The 10,689-nt window shown below is 35.8% G+C and overlaps 1 non-coding gene across 1 annotated transcript; it reads right to left on the bottom strand.

Annotated features, from left to right (window-relative positions):
• Positions 1–7,849: 7,849 nt before the first annotated feature.
• LOC148581156 (small nucleolar RNA R71) lies at positions 7,850–7,957 on the bottom strand. The gene has a single exon (XR_015899432.1). It is a non-coding gene; the product is annotated as a small nucleolar RNA R71 (small nucleolar RNA).
• Between the last annotated feature and the right edge of the window lie 2,732 nt (positions 7,958–10,689).

Genomic DNA, 10,689 nt, shown 5'->3' with positions numbered 1-10,689 from the left:
ACTCAAGGTTCTCCTTTCAATCAACTCCCAATCAAGTTAGAGAATTACTCGCTCATTACGAATGTAAACTTCACAAAATAAGAAAGGGAAATAAAGGAAGACATGATAAATAATAATCAAAAAGACCAATTAAAAATAAAAATAGTTCTTGTATTATTAAATTCTAAAAATAATCCAATAGTAATTCTGAACAAATTAAGGATATGAAAGAGTAAGTGACAAGTAAGGAAAACAAACTAGAATGATGAAGTCTTGGCGGAGGTAATAACTCTTCTCAATATCCCAATCCAAAAAGCAATAAAAACAAAATCCTAAGAACTATGAATGTGTAGAGAGAAAAAACCTAGAGGAGGAGTAAAGTCAGATCTAAAAACTAAAAATTATCCGGAATGAAAGTTGTTTCGTCTCTGCATGTTTCCTGGCTCTATTCTGCGTTTCTGAGCCGAAAGTTGGGTTAAAACGCAGCCCAGAATCCATGCCAGCGTTTGCTGTAAGTTCTGCAGATCGTGCACGTCACGCGACCGCGTCGTTTACGCGTTCGCGTCACTCAGCGTTTTCCGTGCCACGTGTGCGCGTCGTCCACGCATTCGCGTCACTCGTGCAGCTTCCAATTCACGCGTTCGCGTCAGGCACGCGAGCGCATCACTACGATTTCTCCATTTCGCGCGATTGCGTGAGCCATGCGTCCGCGTCGCTTCTCGCTGGTCATCCCCTTAATTTCTTGTGTTCCTTCCATTTTTGCAAGCCTCCTCTCCAATTTCCAAGTCATTCATGCCCTATAAAGCCTGAAACACTTAACACAGGGATCACGGCATCGAATGGAATAAAGCAGAATTAAAATTACATAATTAAAAGTCTCTAGGAAGCAAGTTTTCAACCATGAAGTAATTTTGGGAAGGAGTTGTAAATACATCCTAATCATATGAATAAGTGGGTAAAGATTTGATAAAACCACACAATTAAACACAATATAAACCATAAAATAATAGTTTATCAATTATTAACTATACTATATATATATATATATATATATATATATATAATTCTTATTATTTATAAATTAATAAAATTATAGTTTTAATTATGTAAAGTATTTTATCATAATAAAAATATATATATAAATCTGAATTTAATTGAACTCAAATAGTTATAAAATTAATTTAATTACTTATAATAAAATAATTTTTAAAATAAGAAATTTTAATTTATGAAATGAATTATAACTTATTTATATTTATATTTTTAAAATTGTCGGTCGTTAGCATTGGGGTCTATATCTCAAATGTTTTGGTTCTAATTCCCTTTGTTATTAGTATCATTTGTGGCCAAATGCTATTGTGTAGATGATAAAAAATTTATACACATGAAGAATTGAGTCATTGAGATATTGAAATAGGATTGGAGCTTATTTTCATAATGGGATGATCTACATTGATGAACAAATTATTATTGTTGGGTCCATTATCTCGATTTGTTATAATAAATATCTTGGAGACATAAATAAAAATGTAAAGTTATTGCCTCATTTTAATTTTAATTAGAGCCGGTTTGAGTAAACAATTTAATTAAATTTAAAAAAAAACAAAACATAAGAATTTATATTAAAAGTAATTTTTTAATCACAAAAGTATTTATTTAAAAAATAAAAAAATTTATTATAGGAGAATTTATTTTTTTAACTTCTCCATAAGCACTTAAATGACTTTTTAAAAAGTCACATGTTAATTTTAAAAATTATACCAAACATTAATATTATAACGTTTTATAAATTAAAAGTAAAAAAAAATTACTTATAAACTTATCCAAATTAGCTTTAATTTAGTAGTTTTGGTCAAGATTTAATGAAGTTTTTTTGTGTGTTGGATTAAGCACTAATTGTTATTGAATATTTGGACTAGACTTGAGGATAAATTTTCTGTGTTAGTTTAATTTTTTATTGACATGTTTGTTGGAAATTTTTTTCTAAATTAATGAAACTAAATATTTACTAAAATATAAAAATTGTAGAGTAATTACTAATTTAAATTCATGTTACACATCTTGGATATTGTGCCTAAAAAACCATAAAACAAAATTCCGGTGACTCAATACCTGGATAAGGAACAATGCTTGAATACAAATAACATGGTTGCACTTGAAATATATAAAAACTGTATATATGTACGCATTTCAGGTACTTAGTACCTGGAATATGTGAAAAACATCATCTAGGTGACTCTGTCACTCGGATACGCATAAAGATGTATTTAGGTGGCCCAGTACCTTAGATACGTGTATATATATTTAGGTGTCTTAGTACCGTAGATATCTACTGCAAAATAAAAAAATCCCTTATAAAGGGTTTTTGGTTCACATCACACTACACCAATTCCGCTAATCTCTAATTCTCCTCTCTTTATATTCTGTACACATGGCTAGTCAATTTTTTTGTGGTAATTTACCCGAATGGGATAATAATAAGTGGTGAAGATGAAATGATATTTAAGTGCAATTCACCTGTGATGTTGCGCACTTGCCACCTTGATTCATTAGACGCGCTAAAGAATCTCATATTAAGCAACATGGGTGCAGTAGGTTCGAAAGAGGTTGGAAAAGTTGCATATAGATTTTTATCAGCCCTTTTAAATGGAGGGTTTCGAAACAGGACATTTTGGGTCGAAGCTGATCAGCATGTGATGATAATGTTTGACATACATGCAAGGTTAATGCTGCAGCATGTGATGGAGTGGTATGCGGCGTGGTTCATTATCTTCGATCCCGCATGCACCTCCAGTAACACCAATACTGATTCACTTTTGTTGAACCTTGCAACCGTGTCGAAGAAGACTTGAGTGATTCTGATTCAGATTACATGCTGACACTGGATCATCTAATGAGAGTCAGTCCTCCGACGAGTTTGTGTTAGAGACTTCATCTAGTAGTGGTGCTCGGGTCTTTCTTCCTCCACTATTGGCCATTCCATGGTTGTCAGAGGTTCCTAGCCACTATTACATTTTTAACTTGGATGCAATGCAACTAGATGATCATTTCAACCTAATGAAGGGGAGGATTACAACACGAATGGCAGCGTGAAATTTCGGGTCGGTCATAGGTTCAAGAGTAAAGATGTTGTTCTCATGGCAGTCAAAAACTATAGCATTCGAAGGAATCCAAAATATAAAGTGTTGGAGTCAGATAGACTTAAATACCATTATCGATGCAAACAATTCTCTGCTGGGTGTCCATGGAGCCTTCACATAATATTTTGATAGAATTTGAACTATTGGTAATTGTCTTGTATTGCTTTTTAAAGTCATTAACAAGTAAATATTGATTATGTCGTTTTATATAGGATGAGATTTGAGGTTACTTTTGTAGGGCAGTGTATAGATTTGCGAGGCCACATACCTATTTAGCACCAACCTATTGAAGGATGCAAAATTATGTTCAGTTCTTAATATTGCACATGGTGAGGAACAAAAATAGTAAATAAACATTACTTGTAGCAACTTAGTTTTTGGCAAAATAAATTTTTTTCGAAAGTTCAGTGAAGCAGGCACCTCTATTGCATAGGCACCGCATCATCAAGCACCTCTACTGCATCATCAAGTACCTCGCCATGTCGTCAGTACTAAACTAGCATAAAACTACGTTTTCAAGCCACTTTGGGTTGGAATTTCAAAAATTTGAGTGACACAGTTAGACTCCGTGTAGCGATCCAATTTCAAATACGCAAAAAAAATATAATAATATTTTAAGAAAATAATATTTTATTAATGAGCGGATAATTTATACGCTTTTTGGCATTGTTTTTAGTATGTTTTTAGTAGAATCTAGTTACTTTTAGGGATGTTTTCATTAGTTTTTATGTGTTAAATTCACATTTTTGGACTTTACTATGAGTTTGTGTGTTTTTCTGTGATTTCAGGTATTTTCTGGCTGAAATTGAGGGACTTGAGCAAAAATCAGATTCAGAGGTTGAAGAAGGATTGCTGATGCTGTTGGATTCTGACCTCCCTACACTCAAAGTAGATTTTCTGGAGCTACAGAACTCAAAATGGCACGCTTCCAATTGCGTTGGAAAGTAGACATCCAGAGCTTTCCAGAAATATATAATAGTCCATACTTTGGCGAAGTTTAGAGGACGTAAATGGGCATTGAACGCTAGTTCTACGCTGCTATATGGAGTTAAACGCCAGAAACAAGTCACAAACCAGAGTTGAACGCCAGAAACACGTTACAACCTGGCGTTCAACTCCAGAAAGAGCCTCTGCACGTGTAACACTCAAGCTCAGCCCAAGCACACACCAAGTGGGCCCCGGAAGTGGATTTATGCATCAATTACTTACTTCTGTAAACCCTAGTAACTAGTTTAGTATAAATAGGACCTTTTACTATTGTATTAGACATCCTGGATTGTATTATTGATCCTGTGATCACGTTTTGGGGGCTGGCCTCTCGGCCATGCCTGGACCTTTCACTTATGTATTTTTAACGGTAGAGTTTCTACACTCCATAGATTAAGGTGTGGAGCTCTGCTGTTCCTCGTGAATTAATGCAAAGTACTATTGTCTTTCCATTCAATTCAACTTATTCCGCTTCTAAGATATTCATTCGCACTTCAACATGAATGTGATGAACGTGACAATCATCATCATTCCCCCACGAACGCGTGCCTGACAACCACTTCCGTTCTACCTTAGATTGAATGAGTATCTCTTGGATCTCTTAATCAGAATCTTCGTGGTATAAGCTAGATTGATGGCGGCATTCATGAGAGTCTGAAAAGTCTAAACCTTGTCTGTGGTATTTTGAGTAGGATTCTGGGATTGAATGACTGTGACGAACTTCAAACTCGCGAGTGCTGGGCGTAGTGACAGACGTAAAAGGAGGGTGAATCCTATTCCAGTATTATCGAGAACCTCAGATGATTAGCCGTGCTGTGACAGAGCATTTGGACCATTTTCACAAGAGGATGGGATGCAGCCATTGACAACGGTGATGCCTCCAGATGATTAGCCTTGCAGTGACAGCGCATCGGACCATTTTCCAGAGAGGATCAAAAGTAGCCATTGATAATGGTGATGTCCTTACATAAAGTCAGCCATAGAAAGGAGTAGGATTGATTGGATGAAGACAGCAGGAAAGCAGAAGTTTAGAGGGATGAAAGCATCTCTATACCTTTATCTGAAATTCTCACCAGTGATATACATAAGTATTTCTATCTTTATTTTCTGTTTAATAAGTATTATTTTCGAAAACTCCATAATCAATTATCATCCGCCTGACTGAGATTTACAAGGTGACCATAGCTTGCTTCATACCAACAATCTCCGTGGGATCGACCCTTACTCACGTAAGGTTTATTACTTGGACGATCCAGTGGACTTGCTGGTTAGTTGTATCGAAGTTGTGAATGAAAAACGATTTATTAAGATGTGCGTACAGAGTTTCTAGCGCCATTGCCTAAGATCACAATTTCGTGCACTAAGTTTTTGGCGCCGTTGTCGAGGATTGTTCGAGTTTGGACAACTGACGGTTCATCTTGTTGCTCAGATTAGGTAATTTTCTTTTGTTTTATTTTCAAAAATTTTCTCATTTGTTTTCGAAAAAATTTTTAAAATAAAAATGTTTTCAAAAATATATTTTTTTTCAGAATTTTTAAGAATGAATTCTAGTGTTTCATGAAGCATGTTGAAGCCTGGCTGGCTGTAAAGCCATGTCTAATTCTTTTGGATAGGGAATGTCAGGCGTGTCATGTCTGAGTTACATACTAAAGCTTGGCTGGCTATTAAGCCATGCCTGACCCTTTGATTGGAGCTTTAGACTAAAGAGCATAAGATTCCTGGAATTCATATTAAAAATTTTGGAATCCTTATTTTTCTTTTTCAAATAATTTTCGAAAAATCCAAAAAAAAAAATCATAAAATCATAAAAATAAAAAATATTTTGAGTTTCTTGTTTGAGTCTTGAGTCAATTTTTAAGTTTGGTGTCAATTGCATACTCATTTTGCATTTTTCGAAAATTGCATTCATGCATTGCATTCATCATGATCTTCAAGTTGTTCTTGATAAACCTTCTTGATTGATCTTCATATTTTAGTGTTTTGTGTTGTATGGTGTTTTTCATATGCATTCTTGAATCCATAGAGTCTAAACATGAAAGATTTCTAAGTTTGGTGTCTTGCATGTTTTCTTTGCATTAAAATTTTTTCAAAAATATGTTCTTGATGTTCATCATGATCTTCATAGTGTTCTTGGTGTTCATCTTGACATTCATAGCATTCTTGCATGCATTCATTATTTTGATCTAAACATTTTCATGCATTGCATCATTTTCATGTTTTTCTCTTTCATCATTAAAAATTCAAAAATAAAAAAAATATCTTTCCCTTTTTCCTCTCATAAAATTCGAAAATTAGATTTGACTTTTTCAAAAATTTTTAAAATCTAGTTGTTTTTATGAGTCAAATCAAATTTTCAATTTAAAATCTTATCTTTTTCAAAATTTTTTTCAAAAATCAAATCTTTTTCAAAATTTTTTTCAAAAATCAAATCTTTTTCATTTTTCTTATTTATTTTCAAAAATTTTAAAAATATGTTTCAAAAATCTTTTTCTTATCTTTATCTTCTAATTTTCGAAAATAACATCATCAATTAATGTTTTGATTCAAAAATTTCAAGTTTGTTACTTGCTTGTTAAGAAAAATTCAAACTTTGAGTTCTAGAATCATATTTTGTGATTTCTTGTGAATCAAGTCATTAATTGTGATTTTAAAAATCAAATCTTTTTCAAAACTAATTTCAATCATATCTTTTCAAAAATATCTTCTTATCTTATCTTTTTCAAAAATTTGATTTCAAAATATCTTTTCTAACTTCCTATCTTGTTATCTTTTCAAAATTGATTTTCAAATTTGTTTCAACTAACTAACTAACTTTTTGTTTGTTTCTTATCTTTTTCAAAACTACCTAACTAACTCTCTCTCTCTCTAATTTTCAAAAATATCTCCCTCTTTTTCAAAATTTCTTTTTAATTAACTAATTATTTTAATTTTTGATTTTAAAATTTTTGAAAATTACTAACCTTTTTCAAAAACTATTTTCGAAAATCACTAACTCTTTTTCAAAAATCATTTTCGAAAACCCTCTTTCTCTCTCATCTCCTTCTAATTATTTATTCATCTACTAACACTTCATCTAACCAAAAATCCGAACCCCTCTCTCTCTTTGTGTTCGAATTTTTTCTTCTTCTTTTCTTCTACTCACACAGGAACCTCTATACTATGGTAAAAAGGACCCATATTATTATTATTTTTCTGTTCCTCTTTTTCATATGAGCAGGAGCAAGGACAAAAATATTCTTGTTGAAGCAGATCCAGAACCTGAAAGGACTCTGAAGAGGAAACTAAAAGAAGCTAAATTACAACAATCCAGCAAGTAGCTTTCAGAAATTTTCGAACAGGAAGAGGAGATGGCAGCCGAAAATAATAATAATGCAAGGAGGATGCTTGGTGACTTTAATGCACCTAATTCCAATTTACATGGAAGAAGTATCTCCATCCCTACCATTGGAGCAAACAATTTTGAGCTGAAACCTCAGCTAGTTTCTCTGATGCAACAGAACTGCAAGTTTCATGGACTTCCATCTGAAGAACCTTTTCAGTTCTTAACTGAATTCTTGCAGATATGTGATACTGTTAAGACTAATGGAGTAGATCCTGAAGTCTACAGGCTCATGCTTTTTCCTTTTGCTGTAAGAGACAGAGCTAGAGTATGGTTGGACTCTCAACCTAAGGATAGCCTGAACTCTTGGGATAAGCTAGTCAAGGCTTTCTTAGCCAAGTTCTTTCTTCCTCAAAAGCTGAGTAAGCTTAGAGTGGATGTTCAAACCTTCAGACAGAAAAAAGGTGAATCCTTCTATGAAGCTTGGGAGAGATACAAAGGACTGACCAAAAAGTGTCCTTCTGACATGCTTTCAGAATGGACCATCCTGGATATATTCTATGATGGTCTGTTTGAGTTATCTAAGATGTCATTGGATACTTCTGCAGGTGGATCCATTCACCTAAAGAAAACGCCTGCAGAAGCTCAAGAACTCATTGACATGGTTGCTAATAACCAGTTCATGTACACTTCTGAGAGGAATCCTGTGAGTAATGGGACACCTCAGAAGAAAAGAGTTCTTGAAATTGATACTCTGAATGCCATATTGGCTCAAAATAAAATATTGACTCAGCAAGTCAATATGATTTCTCAGAGTCTGAATGGAATGCAAGCTGTATCCAACAGTACTCAAGAGGCATCTTCTGAAGAAGAAGCTTATGATCCTGAGAACCCTGCAATAGCAGAGGTAAATTACTTAGGTGAACCTTATGGAAACACCTATAATCTATCATGGAGAAATCATCCAAATTTCTCATGGAAGGATCAACAAAAGCCTCAACAAGGCTTTAATAAAGGTGGAAGAAACAGGTTTAGCAATAGCAAGCCTTTTCCATCATCCACTCAGCAACAGACAGAGAACTCTGAACAAAATACTTCTAATTTAGCAAATTTAGTCTCTGATCTATCAAAGGCCACTGTGAGTTTCATGAATGAAACAAGGTGCTCCATTAGAAATTTGGAAGCACAAGTGGGCCAGCTGAGTAAAAGGATCACTGAAATCCCTCCTAGTACTCTCCCAAGCAATACAGAAGAAAACCCAAAAGGAGAGTGCAAGGCCATTGAATTAATCACCATGGCCGAACCTGTAAGGGAAAGAGAGGACGTGAATCCCAGTGAGGAAGATCTCATGGGACGTCCAATGATCAATAAGGAGCTTTCCTCTGAGGAACCAAAGGAATCTGAGGCTCATCTAGAGACCATAGAGATTCCATTAAACCTCCTTATGCCATTCATGAGCTCTGATGGGTATTCCTCTTCTGAAGAGAATGAGGATGTTACTGAAGAGCAAGTTACCAAGTACCTTGGTGCAATCATGAAGCTGAATGCCAAATTATTTGGTATTGAGACTTGGGAAGATGAACCTCCCTTGTTCACCAATGAACTAAGTGATCTGGATCAACTGACATTGCCTCAGAAGAAACAAGATCCTGGAAAGTTCATAATACCTTGTACCATAGGCAACATGATCTTTGATAAGGCTCGGTGTGACCTTGGTTTAGGGATAAACCTCATGCCCCTCTCTGTAATAGAGAAACTGGGAATCTTTGGGGTGCAAGCTACTAAAATCTCATTAGAAATGACAGACAGTTCAAGAAAACAGGCTTATGGACAAGTAGAGGATGTGTTAGTAAAGGTTGAAGGCCTTTACATCCCTGCTGATTTCATAGTCCTAGATATTGGGAGGGATGAGGATGAATCCATCATCCTTGGAAGACCCTTCCTAGCCACAGCAAGAGCTGTGATTGATGTTGACAGAGGTGAACTAGTCCTTCAATTGAATGAGGACTCCCTTGTATTTACAACTCAAGGTTACCCTTCTGCAAACATGGAGAGGAAGCATAAAAAGCTTCTCTCAAAACAGAGTCAACCAGAGCTCCCAGAGTCAAACTCTAAGTTTGGTGTTGGGAGGCCACAACCAAACTCTAAGTTTGGTGTTGGGAAGTCTCAACAATGCTCTGAACATCTGTGAGGCTCCATGAGAGCCCACTGTCAAGCTATTGACATAAAAGAAGCGCTTGTTGGGAGGCAACCCAATTTTTATTTATTGTTCTTTCATGTTTTATTAGGTTCATGATCATGTGGAGTCACAAAATAAATATAAAAATTGAAAACGGAATCAAAAACAGCAGAAGAAAAATCACACCCTGGAAGAGGATCTCACTGGCGTTTAAACGCCAGTAAGAAGCATCTGGCTGGCGTTCAACGCCAGAACAGAGCATGGTTCTGGCGCTAAACGCCCAAAATGGGCAGCATCTGGGCGTTTGAACGCCAGAAATGCACCCTGGAGAAGAGCTGGTGCTGAACGCCCAGAACAAGCATGGTTCTGGCGTTCAACGCCAGAAATGGGAAACAAATGGGCGTTCAACGCCCAGAACAAGCACCAATCTGGCGCTGAATGCCCAGAGTTGTGTGCAAGGGCATTTTGCATGCCCAATTTGGTGCAAGGTTGTAAATCCTTGAACACCTCAGGATCTGTGGACCCACAGGATCCCCACCTACCTCCACTCACTTCTTCTCACCCCTCTTTCACACAATCCCATAAACACTCTTCCCCAAAACTCTTCACCAATCACCTCAATCTCTCTTCCCTATCACCACTTCACCACTCACATCCATCCACTCTTCCCCACAAACCTACCTCATAAACTCCACCTACCTTCAAAATTCAAAATTATTTTCCCACCTAAAACCACCCTTATGGCCGAACCTTACCCCCCCTTCCCTATATAAAGCCCTCCATTCTCCCTCATTTTCACACAACACAACCCTCTCTTCCCCTTCTTGGCCGAATACACCTCTCCCTCCTCTCCTCCATATTTTCTTCTTTTTCTTCATCTATTCTTTCTTTTCTTGCTCGAGGGCGAGCAAAATTCTAAGTTTGGTGTAGTAAAAGCATAAGCTTTTTGTTTTTCCATTACCATTGATGGCACCTAAGACCGGAGAATCCTCTAGAAAAGGGAAAGGGAAGACAAAAGCTTCCACCTCCGAGTCATGGGAGATGGAAAGATTCATCTCCAAAGCTCATCAAGACCACTTCTATGA

Source organism: Arachis ipaensis, chromosome B10 (assembly GCF_059453495.1).
Source record: "Arachis ipaensis isolate K30076 ecotype BB chromosome B10, ASM5945349v1, whole genome shotgun sequence".
Classification (NCBI taxonomy): Eukaryota; Viridiplantae; Streptophyta; class Magnoliopsida; order Fabales; family Fabaceae; genus Arachis; species Arachis ipaensis.
This window is presented reverse-complemented; position numbering and strand designations above follow the sequence as displayed.